The sequence below is a fragment of the Equus przewalskii genome, chromosome 4 (assembly GCF_037783145.1).
Source record: "Equus przewalskii isolate Varuska chromosome 4, EquPr2, whole genome shotgun sequence".
Lineage (NCBI taxonomy): Eukaryota > Metazoa > Chordata > Mammalia > Perissodactyla > Equidae > Equus > Equus przewalskii.
Window position 1 is genome coordinate 42,051,440 of NC_091834.1, and position 16,802 is coordinate 42,068,241.

Here is a 16,802-nt window from a genome sequence, read left to right on the forward strand (position 1 = left end):
TCACCAGCCTAGCATTGTATTTTCATCTCATTAGTAAATATGAGAGTAACTTCAAACCCTTGTCCTTCACTCCATTTGTCCACTCGTGGAAGCTAGCCAACCTCAGGGGCAGAGCCAACCAACCCACCCACACTTGCCTCCCAGTTGCCAGGAAGAATGGGGAGCTCACTACCTAAAGGAAAGGCCTCTGGCCAGACACAGACTGCCGGCTGCCGGAGTGAATGCTCAGCGTGTGAATGCTTCTGGCTACTCCACAAAATCAATCCAGTCGTTCTCCCTCTGCCTCAGAACAGAGCCTGGCAACTAGAACCCCTAAAATGATTAGAGTTTCCCAGGCTTTGAAAAAATGTCTTAAGGGAACTAAATTGAGACGTTGGAATTCCAGGCTTCAGGTATGGGGACAGGAGAGAGGAAGGAGGACATTTTCTTAGAGTGTCCAGTTGCCTCTGAAATGACAACAGCCCTTTAATCAGAATCTTCCATCTCAAGGGCATCCAGGTTTTTGGACAAATTGCTTTGGAAATGACATTCATGATGAGTAAGGCTTGCCCTCTACTCAGGAAATTATGGAGAGGCCACAAACTTCCATTCCTCTCACCACCCACAAGCCTTCACCGAAGGTACGCATTTACTTTATTTAGCTCAAAGCTTCCAACGAAGTTTCTCATAGAAAGATATTATTCAAGGAAACCAAACTATTGTACTCTTTCCTTGAGTTCGATTTCCCCATGAACTATTAGAATAGTTGGTACTTTTTGATTAATTTTTTTATTGAGGTAGAAAACACACAGATTTATCCTCAACAATTTTTAAGTGTACAGTTCAGTACTTTTAACTATACGCACACTGTCGTACAACAGATCTCTAGAACTCTTTCATCTTGCAAAACTGAAACTCCATACCCACTGAACCCTTCTCCATTTTCCCCTCCCCCCAGCCCCTGGCAACCACCATTCTACTTTGTTTCTACGAATGTGACTACCTCAGATACTTCATGTAAGTGGAATCATGCTGTCTTTGTCTTTTTGTGACTGGCTTATTTCACTTAGCAAGTGTCCTCAAGGTTCATCTATGTTGTAATATATGACATGGTTTCCTTCCTTTTTTAAGGCTGAGTAATATTCTATTGTATGTATATAGCACAGTTTCTTTATCCATCCATCCACTGATGGACATTTAGATGGCTTCCACATCTCGGCTATTGTGAACAATGCTGCAATGAACACTGGTGTGCAAATATCTCTTTGAGATCCTGTTTTTACTTTTTTTGGATAAACACTCAGAAGTGGGATTGCTAGATCATAGCAGTTCTATTTTTTATTTCTTGAGGACCCTCCACACTTTTTTCCACAGTAACTGAACCATTTTACAATCCCATCAACAGTGCTTCAAGCATTCCAATTTCTCCACACCCTCACCAACACTTATTTTTCTTTTTTTGGTTTTTTGGTTTTTTTGATAGCAGTCATCCTAATAAGTGTGAGGTAGTATTTCACTGTAGTTTTGATTTGCATTTTCATGATCATTAGCAATACTGAGCATCTTTTCATATGCTTACTGGCCATTTGTATTATCTTCTTTAGAGAAATGACTACTCAAGTCTTTTGCCTATTTTTTAATTGGGTATTTTTTTGTTTGTTATTACATTGTAGGAGTTCTTAATATATTCTAGATATTAACCCCTTATCTGAAATATGGATTGCAAATATTTTCTCCTTTTTTTTTTTGGTGAGGAAGATTGGCCCTGAGCTAACATCTGTTGCCAATCTTTCTCATTTTGCTTGAGGAAGACTGTCATTGAGTTAACATCTCTGCCAAGCCTCCTCTATTTTGTACGTGGGACATTGCCACAGCATGGCTTGATGAGCAGTGTGTAGGTCCACGCCTGGGATCTGAATCTGTGAACCCCAGGTGACCAAAGCAGAACTTGTGAACTTATCCACTACACCACTGGGCTGGCCCCTTTGCTCCCATTTTTTAGGTTGCCTTCTCACCTTCTCAATACTTCCTTTGCTGCAACTTTTTGATTAATCAAAAATAAATATTTAACAACTTAAGTTCTTTGTATTATAACAGATAATAAAAATCACTGAGCACACTGACCCTTCTACCTGGACTTCCAGGCTATTCCCAGATTTTGATGCCAAATGGCAGTGTCCTTGAAGGTATTGTTTACAGAGCACTTGCACTGGAATCTTCTAGAGTGTTTAACATGCAGACCTGGGCCCCATCCCTTACCCACTGAACCAGAATCTCTGGGAATGGATCTGGGAAACTGCATTTGTAACAGACTTTGTAAGTGACTCTCAAGGACATTAAAGTCTAGATATCACAGCTAAACGGCACATAGGAAAATTCCTTTCTGGAAATGGGTCTTCCTTGAACAAACTAATGGATTATACGGCACTAGAGTAAAGGAATCACAGGCGGCAAAATCAGGTCAACCCCACAGGGCACATCGTAAGTTCTCATAAGAAGACAGGTGCAGTCCTGGCCCGCATCTCTTTTAATGTAGTTCTAGCCCCATACACCAGAGACAATTAATAAACATTTTAAGATTTCCTGACAAAATCCATCTCATCTTGCTCTATCTCTTTCTAAAACCATACTGTCAAAATCACTACTTTAAAAAATCGTTACAATTCTCATCCATTCATTCATTTCAATTCAGCAGTTTGGTTTATCAAACACACACTGAGCATCTAATTAATATGTGCCAGGCACTCCCCTTGGCCGCAAGGAACTTATAGTCTAGATCAGCTCTGTCTAGGAGAAATATACTATGAGCCACACATGTAATTTTAAGTGATTTAATAGCTGTGTCAAAAAAGTAAAAATAAACAGTAAGATTTTAAAAATAATATATTTTATTTAGCCCAATATACCTAAAATATTATTTCAACATGTAATCAATAAAAAAATTACTAATGATATATTTTGCAACCATGTTTTTGTACCAAGCCTGAAATCTGTAGTGCATTTTACACTTACAGTACCTCTCAGTTGAGACTAGCCACATTCAGTGCTCAATGGTCACATGTGGTTAGTTGTGATAGTATTGGACAGTGCAGGCTAAGCAGGAAAGACAGACATACAAACATATTTCCAGATCCAGGAGACTCTTGACATTCGCAAGGGACATAAAAAAAGATCTTCATGATGGGGCTGGCCCGTGGCGCGGCGGTCAAGTTCGCATGTTCCGCTTCTCAGTGGCCTGGGGTTCACCAGTTTGAATCCCGGGTGCGGACATGGCACCACTTGGCACGCCATGCTGTGGTAGGCGTCCCATGTATAAAGTAGAGGAAGATGGGCACGATGTTAGCTCAGGGCCAGGATTCCTCAGCAAAAAAGAGGAGGACTGGCAGTAGTTAGCTCAGGGCTAATCTTCTTCTCAAAAAAAAAAGATCTTCAAGAATCCCCAAATTTGTAAACTCTTTTTTGGTTTTTGTCCCCAAATTTGTAAATTCTGCTATAAAAATGTAATTTCCCCTGTAAAATACAATGAAGTCTATGATTAGCTAATACTTCAGTTCATGATTCTGAAACAAAGCTATTTTTCCACTTTGGCCACAAGGTACTTATGAAATAAGCCCAAAACGAATAGTATCACAGCTCAAGGTTTTTAATGGCGCAGAAACAACTTCCTAAATTTCTGCTTGTGGCCACCTTACCTTGGGAGATAAGCAAAGAAGAGTGAAGAGCAAGTTGTTTATGGACTGTGGGGGCCATGATAAGAAAAATAAAAGCACCAACATGGTTCAATTCAGCATGACTTGAAAACATGAATGTTTGTGTTTCCTTAAATTCTATCTCCCCAAGGAAGGCAAAGCAGATGAGCCAATGATAATTAAGACCTACTCAAAGAAGTAGGGGCCCAAGAGTTAACAGGTCAATGAAAAGCAAGTTCCTAATTTTGATGTAACGACCCTGAGGGTGGGGAGATGAGTTAGTGAGGAGCAGGCTCTGTGTCCAAGACAAGAAACAAAGAGGAGAGACATCTCCCGGCTCAGAGATGGAAAAGCTGCTGAGGTCAGCACCTTCTTCTTAGATGACACTACTACCGACCCAACCCTCTTAGAGCTTCCCAGGCTCCACCTTGACGGGGTTACAATACGCTCACCTCATGCTCCAAGGCCGGGCATTAAAACCACAGCCGTTCTCAGCCACACTCATGAGGCTGAAAGACCATCTTGCCCTGTGGGGAGAATAGGGAGGAGGTGCTTTGTTCAGATTTTGTACTGGGCTTCAGTGCAATAATTATGCTCATTTTTCCTCTATGCTTTTCTTACATTCTTGCTATGTTGAGTCTTCAATTTTATCCACTCATGTGGACAGACTACAACTGTCCCACTTGCTTTTATTCCCTATAGCCGGTGAAAAGCCATTTTGAACAGGCTGCACAGCCAATACATAAGCAAAAGCTTTTTCCAAATACCTCAAGGTTTACAGAATGCTAAAGCAAGCCTGGTTTAAACAAAGGTTGATGCATCGCTACAAAGAAGAGGAGTCAGACTGTCCTTGGCTGCCTTAAACCCTGATACTAGATTCTCCTCCTTGGAAATACAGGATGGGAAAGTATTTTCATCCCATATAGGCTGGCTTCAGCTGCACTGAACATTTGTTCTGGCCCAGAACCCTTTTATATGAGCTTACGCAGTTAGCTGATGGCACCTCCGATAACATTTGAATTATGCAAAGAATCTAAAATTCTTGAGCCAACCCTTACTCAGAATAAAGGTAGGATCAGGAGTTACATTTCACCATATCGGTACTCTCAACCCACAAACATATTTCAATAAGCTTCCTCTTGAATCACATTTCCTAAGTGTGTCGTGTTTCTTGAGCAGGTTCATGTCTCAAATTAATTACCTTTCCAATTTTAGCAGTAGATTTTTCTCTTCCATCAGCGAGCAGTTTTCTATTAGTTGGAGTACTAGCTGAAACTGAGTCCAGAATCCCTTTTTCCTGTATCTATACTCGGCATATGGCGGTTCTCTTGAATTGCAGATTTGAGCCACTGCCAAATTTGTTATCTTCCTCTCTAATTTATTCAAAATTTCTATATTCCAACTAAAAATTGTCACTGTCTTAGAACTCTTCAGTTCTGTTGTGCACAACAGCATTTAGCTTTCTTTGAGAAGTGGGCCATTTTTTCCCCATGAGAAACAAACTTTCTAAGAGAACAGAACAGAGTCTTACAGCGATGTGGGTACAAAGTGATATGTTTGAACCACCCCAGAGTAAAGTCACTCATTCCCACACACCAGCTTCATGGCACCACATGTCACTGAATAGGTGCAAATCTGTTCACATTCTAACATTCCTGAAGCTGGGATGTGTCCTACAATTGATACCCTGTCAACTGTTTGGCAGTCATTTTTCTTTCTTCATGGAACATAAAATAACAAAAGATCTCACAAGCAATGGTTCCTTATATTTGATGAAATATAGAATAATTCTCTAAAATGAAACTCCAGTAAAATTGCACATCACTACATGACACAGACTTTTGGGGCTATTTGTGTGTAACTGAAAAGGTGAATCTAAAGTCAGGGAACGCCAAGTGTTGCCTGTGATGTGGAATGAGTGACATGACAGAGGAAGGAACTGAAGGTTAGAGGAACAGAGAGGAGAAGGCACAGGGCTGGCTTCCTACATGGTCTCTGGGCTGAGTTTCTAAGAATCAGCAGTAGCTGGCCAGGCAAAAGGTAGGAGTGTGTGTGTGTATGTGTGTGTGTGTGTGGGCGGTGATGGGGTGGAGGGAATATTATTGCAGGCAGAGGGAAAGCAATGAACAAATTCTTCCACAGTATAACTGCCTGGCGTGTGCATGCAATCAACCATAAGCATTTGTACATTCCTATAACTTAAAGAAAGATGAGATGTGACTGAGGAGACACAGGGGCCATTTTTGGTCACTTTCAGTATTTAGATATATTCTGTAGCTACTGGAGGGTACACACTCAATGCTATTTATTTCACATTCAGTGTGCATCTTCTATGTCCTGTCTTTGCTAGAGAGCTCATCTTTGACTATCCATAACTGTTGGCGGCCTGTGGCATGTCTCTTGCATTTAGCTTTCAATTGCACCTAATTTATGTAATTTTCTGCTAGTTCCATCTTCCCATTATTTCAAAGATTAACCTCATCTAGAAATATTACCAGTTCTCGGTATTTTGTTTTGTATTTGGGTTTCTTTCTCTGTGCAAGCTCAGAGCTAATGTATGTCATATAATTTAGAGCTTGGAGGAAGTTGAGAAACAACAGAATGAAGCCCTTTCCTTTTAAAATAGGGACCTGTGATCCAGAGAGGTGACTATCAGGCCCGAGAGAGCAAAGCCAGTGAGCCTCAGAGCCAGGCTTCAGTGCAGGCTCATCAGGGCTTGCCTAATGAACAGAAGAGAGACAAATTTGTCAGAGGTTCTAGGTACTGGGTTAGAAAATAATTCAACGTTTGTATACTTCTTTTGCTCAAAGTATGTTTCATCTTTTTTCTAGAGGTTTATCTCTAGTCACTTTCTCTTATGTCAATGGCGATTTTTATAATTTCCCATGAAGAGAAGGAAGTATGTTCTAAGTATAAATATTAAAAGTTTCGTAAAAACAAGGAAAAAACTGAAATAACTCTTCCAGGTGTAATTAACTATATTTATTATTATTTTAAAAATCTTGATTCATCAAAGCAAATTCACACATAGCTGAGAAAGAGAAATCCCTATGGAGGGTGGGAAGTTGGATTCGACTGTCATCCTTTCAAGAGCTAAACTTAAGATACAGATCTTCCTCAACTTATGATAGGGTTACATCCCAATAAATCCATCCTAAGTTGAAAATATCATCGTTGAAAATGCATTTACTACACCTAACCTACCAAACACCACAGCTTAGCCCAGCCTACCTTAAACGTGCTCAGAACACTTCCATTGGCCTAGAGTTGGGCAAAATCATCTAGCACAAAGCCTAATTTATAATAAGTGTGGAATATCTCATGTAACTTATTGAAGACTGTACTGAAAGTGAACAACAGAATGGTTGTCTGAGTAAGAATGGTTGTAAATGTATCGATTGTTTACCCTCGTGATTGCGTGCCTCACTAGGAGCCACGGCTCGCTGCCGCACCCAGCAGCATGAGAGAGTACATACTGTACTGCATATCACTAGCCCAGGAAAAGATCAAAATTCAAAATCTGAAGTATGGTTTCTACTGAATTTGCATCGTTTTCACACCATCATAAAGCAGAAAAATCCTAAGTCAAACTATAAGTCAGGGACTGTCTGGAACGTGGTTTTGACTAGCATTTATGATGTTTTTCCTCTCTCTCAGATATCCCACAGCTTTTCCTTTCAGACTTTGATAAGGGTTTGATTACTTGAGCACTCCATATAACTTTAAATGGATTCTGTTTCTAGTTTTGTGTCTCCTACAAATGATTTTTGACATTTTATAAATTCACAAGTAAAAGTGAAACACGATCATGCTTTAATTTTGTGAGTCATACTTTAATTTTGTGAGTCAGCAAATCTTACAAGGGAAAACAGAATTCTAACCTTATTTAAGGCAGCTAAAAGATGAATAAGTTTTTATTTAAGCCCTATAAGGAAGTCACTGTTAAAATTTACAGTTTTGGTTAATAAATTGTGGTCTTCAGATACTTTTAAATGATCATTTCATTCACATTTCAAAACAGCTCAGGTATTACATACAGGCATTAATTAAGCTTAATGCCTCCTAAATCTATTAAAATCACATTCCTAATAAATATTTCTAATGCCATTATAACTTGTCTCCCAATATGCTTCTCAATATAAAAGCCAGTGAGCCCATGACCATGCCACAAATGTGTGCCTCCTCCAAGTCACTTCAGCCACCGTCTGACCTCACTTAGCTCATCTGTAAACAGCAGACTAGGCTAGCTGACATCTAGGAAGCCCTCAGTCACAAAAACTGTAAAACTAATTTTAATTACTTTTAGAGACACTTATGTCAAAGTGAAAGCCTAGAGATCATGAACACATCTTCCTTTTTAAAGATAAGGAAATTGGGGTTCTAAAAAAGGAGACGACTCGTCCAAGATCAGGTTAAAGATCAAGTTCACGAGGAGGAATGCTGGGGTTGAAACACTCATCACCAGTTAGCACCCTGGTGCTCTCGTCAGTCTCCTCGTCTATTCCGAGAGATGTTTCTCAAAGGAAAATATCAAGCATAGCATCTCATATTCTAAGAAACTAAAAAAAATAACCAAGAGATTCTCTAAAAGGGTTTCATCCCCAACCTTAATATTAGTTAAAAATTTTATGTCCCCACAAAACAAGCTAAAAACAAAAGAAACCACAAACCTCAGACTGCTCACAGAGGGTCTGATCTAGGTCCTGCTCTTCTTTCTCTTCCTTAAAGCCCTGCTTGTTGCAAAGGATGAGGGAGGGCGAATTTTGTGCTATAACTGAGATCATGGCAGCAATAACAAAGAGGCTGGCATTGAAAACAACAACTTCAAAGAAATCTACAAGAGCAACTGACATAAAATAGATTAGAAGACTTGAAACAGAAAAAGAACAGATAGCTGTCTTTGCTAAAGAAAAGAGTAACTCAAAAAACCCTTGCTGTATAAATTATATTCACCTTTGATTTTATTTAGGTTGGTTTATGTAAGTTTGTTATATAATGTCAATTCAAATTTAGCATGCGGATTTTACTGTCTAGTACTTATGGTGGCTTTTTCTGCAAAAGCTTAATCTCAAAAGGTGAAGAAGGAAGGAACACCTTAGACAGACAAAAGTGTCAATCAACTTCTGTAAAAGAAATACCACACCCTTCAACTGCCAGCACAGAACATCATTAAATGATAGGAATAAATGTTTTCCTTAAATTATATTTCAAACCTGCATTTTATAATTGGGATAAAATTTTTTATGGAAGAATAATCTAAGTTAACTTTTTCATCTAATTGTATTGTATTGTATTTCATCTAATTTCATCTGTATTGCACATCTGCGTTGTCCAATACAGCAGCCACTAGCCACATGTGGCTACTGAGCAACTTGAAATATGGCTAGTCTGAATTCAGATATGCTTTAAATGTAAAGCACACCCTGGATTTGGAAGATTTAGGTACAACCCCCCAAAAGGAAAATGTCTCATTAATAAATCTATATTTTGTATTAATCTATATTTTGTTTATAAAAATTATATGTATTTTACATTGATACATTTGTATATTATTTAAATTTTATATAACTATATTGCTATATTATGTATTATATATAAATGTATATTTACATATTCTGTTATATTTAATTATATTTTATATTTATTTGTATTTTATATATGTACTTTCATATTTTTTGTTGAAATAACATTTTGGATATATTGGGTTAAATAAAATATAGTATCTAATTTCAGCTGTTTCTTTTTAATTTTTTAAATGTGCCTACTAGAAAGTTTTAAACTACATATGTGGCTGCCATTACATTTTACTGGGCACCTTGGTCTAAGGCATTAAGCAAAGAAGCAAAGAGTTAAAAATTAATTCCATAACTCAGGTCACCAATAGTCTATACAGATACAAATACCTTTAAACAATTCTTTCTCTCCAGACTCTCTGATAATTATCCTGTTAGAAATATAATTACAAAAATAAAATCTCATATATATATGTACATATACAAGGATTATATACGTATACATAAACATGTATATATAGTCTTTTTAAATGACCTACAAAATGGTGGCACTCCACGTTTTCATAAGTTGCTTTAAAAACGTCCAAATCTATGTGTGAAATGTACCATTTGTTTTAAATCAGATTCATGGGGTTAAGTGAAGTGGATGAACTACTATAAGACTGTCAAACGTGGGGGGGCGGCCCTGTGGCCTAGTGGTTAAGTTCAACACGCTCTGCTTTGGTGGCCTGGGTTCCGTTCCTGGCCGTGGACCTACAGCACTCATCTCTCAGTGGCCATGCTGTGGTGGTGACCCACATACAAAATAGAGGAAGACTGGTACAGATGTTAGCTCAGGGTGAATCTTCCTCAGGAAAGGAAAAAAAGTGAAAAGATAAGGATAGTCTCTCCCCACATACATATGTACACATATATAAATATATACCTACAAATATAAAATGTACACATATGTTTATACATGAAATATATATAATTCATATACAAACATATAGAAATATATGAATGGTTAATAATATTACAAATGTGAAGGAAGAAAAAGTGTGTGAATGTGGTAACCACAACTCTATGAAATTACACATAAGCATAATGTCAGCAATCAGAGTAATTACAGAGACACTAATGTTTACAAGGTTCTCTTTAACATTAAATTCATAATTTAAGGCATCTTATAGAGATGATCAAGTAATTTCTTATGCCTCCATAGGATCACTCAGAGCTTGCAGGGAATTTATATATCATTTAGTCCAATCTCCTCTTTTCACAGAGGAGGGAACTGAGGCCCAGGACTGAAGAAAATTTCCCAAGGCAAAGAATAAGCCTTTTTCATTAGTGTAAAATTACTGACACACACAGACACCAATATGCGGTTTATAAAATGTCTATGTTGTGCACAGGTCCTGTAAACAAACCACCACAGCTGCTTTCTTTAGAAATGGCATGCATTCAAGGACTTTCCTTGGTAAAGTTGTGGCCGCTAAATCATGTTTGAGTTTAGGCTGGCTTTAGAGCAAGGGATGAAGGCAGCCCAGGTAGGGAAGGGAGAAGCAAGAAGAGGCTCTTAAAATACAAGGCAGCAGCAGAGGGAAGCAGACAGAGAGAGAAAGCTCTGTATTTTCACATACCCCAACTGAGAAAGCCACCCTTGCCTGTACTGAGTCATTCTAGTTGGTGTTATCTGAGAACTAATAAAAGATCCCTTTTCCAGGTCTCTCTACTTTCTTAGAGAGGAAGCTTAGGGATTAAATAGCGATAATGCCCAGAATGAACAATGCACAAGACTGGTTATTCTGATGGGGCTCAGGAAAGACAGGGCTACTGGGCATATACCCGATAGGGCAGGTAGAATAACCAGGAAGGAGCCCAAAGGCACAGAGCTCCAGGTCAGCAGTGCAGAGAAGAGAGAAGCAGGAAGCAGAAAGAGGGGAGTGGTTTGGCACCAACACAAAGTTTCCTACTTCACAGTGATGCCGATGCTGCCTATGGCAACACGGAGGAAAGAGCACTGGATACAAGGACACTCAACTCCTGGCCTTCAGGGAGCAGCAGGTGGAAGAAAGCTCCCCAGGGTGATGATGACCAGTCTCCCTCCTCATGCAGTGTGGGGAATCGTGGCCCTTGGCATTGCACTGGGCACCTCCTCTCATGGTTTCCACTCCTCATGCACCACTGCTCACTTCTTTGGAACTATCCAGCACCGTGACTAGACCACTGCTGTTCCTAGGGATGGGTCTCATCACCTTGCCCTTTCCCACCTTAGTCCATCTATCATCCTTTCTCTTTCAAGTTAATCAACCTTCCTTTCTGGCCTCAACCCATATTCTTCAACCTATGTCTTCCTCCAGTTACCAATCTCTTCCTTCTCTTCACTGAGTTCTTCTAAGCCCACACAGTCTGGTTCTTTTCTCCACCATACCAGAGAAAGATTTTCACTATGAGCCCAACTCAAGTCCTCATCTCACTTGACCTTCGACTAAGCTCCCCTCTCTTGATTTCTCAGGAAATACTCTCTACACTTTTGTCATCTTTTCAGTTTTCTTTGTTAGCTTCTCCTCCTCTGTGCCCATATCTCAAATATCAGTGATCGATAAGGTTCTAACCTTAATTGTCTTCTATTACACTTTACTTGCTGTTGCTAGGTGATTTAATCCACTTCCCTGGCTTCAACCAACAGCTGTATGTCAGTGACTTCCAAAATTAAACACCTCACCTGAGATGACAGCAGCAAGATGGAAATGCGGATCTGGTGCTCTGGAGAGGTGTTTAAATTTCCATCTCCCTACTATAATCTTCACCTGGATGTGCCATAGGCACTTCAAATTCAGCACATCTAAAACTAATCTCTCTCTATCTCCACCCCGAAACGTTCTTTCTCCTGTGGTCCCTATGTTAATACCAGCATGAAATCCACTGAGCATCCCAAGTTAGAAACTTCTTTTTCCTCTTTTGCAGCCAGTCTCCAAGTTCTCTCCATTCTACCTCCTAAAAAGCTACATAATACATCCTCTCTTTTCTATATTCACATCCAGGACTTAGTCTAGGCCTTCACAGGCAATACTGCCCCTGTGTCTGTGCACTCTAATCTTTACACACCATGGTCTGGACTATAATATGCAAATCTAACCATAACACCCTCCTACTTAAAACACTTTCATTGCTTTCTCCTGCCATTAGAGAATGTCCAAACTTCTTAGCAAAAAACCCAAGCTCCTCCTTATTCTGGCCCCTCCAAAAAATTTTATTATACCTCACTCAGAACTATTCCTTCTGGTCATTTCAGAATGCTGGATCTTTCCTGAATATATTGTGCCACTTCAAGGCTTTGCGAAGTTTCCTGCCATTTGAAATACCCTCTCCTCCTTTGTCCAATTGGCCAACTTACACCTTACTTCAAGACTCTCCTCAAACGTCACTGCCTCAGTGAAGCCTTCTGTAACCCAATACTCACCCTCTTGCCCCTCCCTCCCAAGGGGCCTCACACTCCTGTCCACCTCACTGATGAATTAACTGTCCTATGCTTGTGGTACCCTGTACTCCCACACTCTCCTGGGATGAGTTAAGTACATCTGCATCTCCTGCACTAGACTGCAAGCCCCTTGAGGGCAGGGACCCTTATTGGTTCACCTTTGCCTCCTCATACCAAATACAGTAACTGAAACACATCAGGCCTTTAGTAAATATGTGCTGGACAAAAGGCAATAATTATGTGCTGTCACTTACTGAGCACTTTACATGTGTGAAGCACTTAACACCACTATCTCATTGCCACAACATCACCATGAAGGGGGTACCACCCCATTTCACAAGTGAGAAAAAAAGCTTAGAAGGGGGAAGTAATTTTCCCAAAGTCAACAACTGGTAAATTCAGGTCTGCTTTTGACTCCGGAGCTCCTGTTTTTAACCACTCCACTCCTGCATGAAAGAGATTGGATAATGGGTTCCATCTCTATAAAAACAATCCCTCCTAATCACAGGCTCAGGTGCTGTTTTAGTCCCAAATCCATCACCACCACAGTGCTCGTGCACAACAAAACCTTGCTGATGGACTCCTGGTGGCCATCAGGGTTCCTGCCAATAAGGAGAAGAGGCGTCATGCATCACAATTAGCTCCTCGGTCTCTGGCTTAGGATGCACTACCCCAGCTGATTTCCCCTAAGTACCATTAGGTTTCAGATACTGGTGTGCATGCCCTATTCTGGGAACAGAGAAGTGGGTGTAAGAGATCATGATGATGGTAAGTAATGGAATGAACTGTAATGTGTGCTCTGGGAAAGGAGCTGTAATACTTTATAGCTACTCCTCTACAAATACTCTCACCATCTAGAATGAGAGGATCTTTCCGCTCTCAAATCTAGACTCTCAGGGTCAACAATATACCGTCATGTATATATTTGATGGCTCATCACTGAACACACATACCTTGTGTTTCCCACTCCACAGTACTGTATTGCATTCAGTTGACTTTTTCAGTCACCCTCTTTTAAATCTATATATTTTCTGAAGAGAGAAAACTGACCTCTTCAATTTTCTCTAGTTCTAATGGGGTTTAAATATCAGTCCCCTATTTCCTACTAATACCTCCACCACCTCTATGACTATCCAGCACGTAACTGAAATCAGTCCTGTGCTTTCCTGATTAACACATTTAACCTTCTCAACTCACAGATGATCAAACTTGCCCAAGGTCACTCAGCTAATAAGAGACAGCCATGCACACTGGGCTCCAGACATGAGGACTACCTTGCTAGTATTCTCTCCCTTGGTACACCTGGATTCTGTGTTGGGAACTCTCTCTCTCCATTCCTCACCCTTTTTCATCTGTCAAATTCCTGTTGGTCCTTTAAGGTTCAACTCAAGGGTCACCTCCTCCATGAATCTTCTCAGGCATTCTCTGCCCTCTCTCCTATCTAGGTGGGGTGGGCTTCATCCCCTCCCTGCTTTCCCTGAAATGTAACTGTCAGGTGACTTCTCTATCTCCCTGAATAGGCTGCAGGCTCCTCCAGAGCAGGGTACGGTCTGGGTCTTGTCTTGGAATTCCCAGTACTAGCACAGTACATGGCCCATGGCATATACACGATAAATGCTTGCCAAATACTGAGTAATGACCCCACTTTGCAATGATGTCATGTGACTTAGCAGGAGAGACTTCTCATCATGAGCAGTGCCATTTTCTCAGCCTTTCATAAACTCATTTCCTCTCACTAGGTGTACATTGGGACAAATAGTTACCATTAGTTGAGGAATTACCACTTCTCAGACTGAGATGTATGCTTCGTGCACGTTATGCTTATCCTGACAACCCTGTCAAGTAGACGTCATCGTTATTTTATGGATGAAGCTCAAAATCAGTTATCCTAAGTAACAGATCTATAGTCACACAGAAGGAAGGCTTTGTTTTAAAGGCATATATAAAATGCCCGATTATGTACAGTTATCCCTATACTGGAGAAATTCATTACTATTTGAAATTACTTACACATACACACACACCACACACACACACACACACAGCATTAATCTGGATGCTGGAGTAGGGAAAGCATGGTTGACCAGTATTTATAGAGGTTCAAGGCAGTCCTACCTTATGCCTTATCCAGGCCAAATCATGCCTGTAGTCTTAACTTTCTTATCTGATAGATAGGGATTATGATACCTACTTACTTCATAGGGGGTTGAATACCAAAGAAGCTCATGTTTGCCAAAGTGCTTTGTTAAGGAAGAGGGCGGAGGCCCATCTTAGTGCACCATGCTGGATAGAGCATCGTGCAGTGTTTCTCAAAGAGCAGTGGAAGGACCCTGGGCATCAGAGCCCCACTAAGCGTTAACAGCAGATGGGAGAAGCTAGGCTGGAAATCCACACTTAACAAGCCCCCAAATGATTCTACTGGACACAAAAGTTTGATAAATACCAGGTTAGAACAATGCTCCTCAAACTTTAATGCACACGTGATTCACTTGGGGATCTTCTTAAGACGCAGACTGGAATTCAGTGGGCCTGGGGGAGTGAAGGTGGGTTGAGATTCTGCAGGTCTAACAAGCTCCCAGAGGAAGCCAATGTTGCTGGTCTATGGATCACATTTGAGTGGCAGGGGTTTGGAAAATCTAGCCCCACTGGAACAAATTAGCTTTGCTTTGTTCAGGACTACAGACTGCATTCTCCAACTTCAGGGAATATTCCACAAAGCCCAAGCTCTCAGTAATGCGTCAAAATCTCTTGAACTACTCAAAACCAAATTGGAACACATTACCTATCACAGGGAAAAGTAGTAGCATCCTTTTCAGATAGAGATAGCACATATGTCTAGCATGTGAAAGAATAATTTACTGCTACTACTTGAGTCCTATTTACTGTGCAAAGAGGTTTTTTTTTTAAAGATTTTATTTTTTTCCTTTTTCTCCCCAAAGCCCCCCAGTACATAGTTGTATATTCTTCGTTGTGGGTCCTTCTAGTTGTGGCATGTGGGACACTGCCTCAGAGTGGTTCGATGAGCAGTGTCATGCCCGCACCCAGGATTCGAACCAACGAAACACTGGGCCGCCTGCAGCGGAGCGCGCGAACTTAACCACTTGGCCACGGGGCCAGCCCCACAAAGAGTTTTATATGTATTATCTCTAATCCCCACCACAACCCCACAAGGTGGATATTCTTGCTCTATAGATAAGGAAATGAGGACAGAGAGAGCATAAGTAACTTTCTGAAGTTCACATGGCTATTTAGGTGTTGCAGCTGGGGTTCTAATCCTGCTCCACTGGGATCTAAAGCCTGTGTGCCCTCTGCACATCTTCCATGGTGCCAGATATGATTGCGGTGAAAAACATGACAGCTTAGGGAAATAAAATGGGGAAAAACGTTTCTCTTGTACCAGTCATTGAGTTTAAGGCTCTGCTGAGGCAGATTCTGGATGGGCGTGAGCACGCATATAAGGTTAATTAATTAGCAATCTGTGTAGCCTCTTGGACAAAAACATGCAGCTAGCATCCTTGCCCATGGTTCCCATAAATCTGATAATGGAGATGGAATTAAAAGTGACCAGTGCACTGATCGTAAATGTTGCCACCTACTCTCAGGCTTCTAGCTGTGGGGTCCACCAATGAAGAGGAAAAATGCTTCCTGATCCCTGTGGCCTCTCTACTTCCTCGCTTTCTCCTGTATGAGGTTTCTGTAACCTTATCGTTCACGCCACACAGGTTTACTCCACCACGTCATTTCACAATTGCCACACCTCCCTGCCTCTGATAAAACTGCCTACACCTGAAAAACTGGACTGTTTAGTCAAATATATTGAAAATGCAGCAATTTTGAAGGTTTTCTTTTGAGTAACAAAATTTTCTGTATTTTTCATAAGGTTGACATGGAGAGAAATGCAAGGCAATAAAGACACTTAGAGAAAGCAGTCAGACAGACACTGGAATGTACCAAATGGGGGAAAGACAGCTATAAAATTAACTGCCCAGGTATCTACCATCCAGTGTCTTTAGCATTTAACGACCCATGGGTGGAGTATCCATGGTCAGTTTCTTTAACTTCACGTCTCTCCACTATCATAATTAATACTCAATAGCTTAACTGTCGTTTTCTAAAGATCCATCTTTAATAACTACAACTATTTACCTATCTAATGCA

The 16,802-nt window shown here is 40.4% G+C and overlaps 1 protein-coding gene across 39 annotated transcripts in view; it reads right to left on the reverse strand.

Moving 5' to 3' along the window:
- ICA1 (islet cell autoantigen 1) overlaps window positions 1–16,802 on the reverse strand; it is a 142,192-nt gene that overhangs the window by 123,079 nt on the left and 2,311 nt on the right. For 9 of the 39 annotated variants that reach the window (XM_070615744.1, XM_070615752.1, XM_070615737.1 and 6 more), the window contains exon 2: window positions 8,339–8,502. The exons of 26 other annotated variants lie outside the window; for them this stretch is intronic. The gene's annotated coding sequence lies outside the window, so the exon portion shown is untranslated. Of the gene's footprint in view, window positions 1–4,120; window positions 4,191–8,338; window positions 8,503–16,802 lie in introns of those variants that run through there. 4 more of the 39 variants (XM_070615741.1, XM_070615760.1, XM_070615749.1 and 1 more) reach the window with 1 other exon arrangement.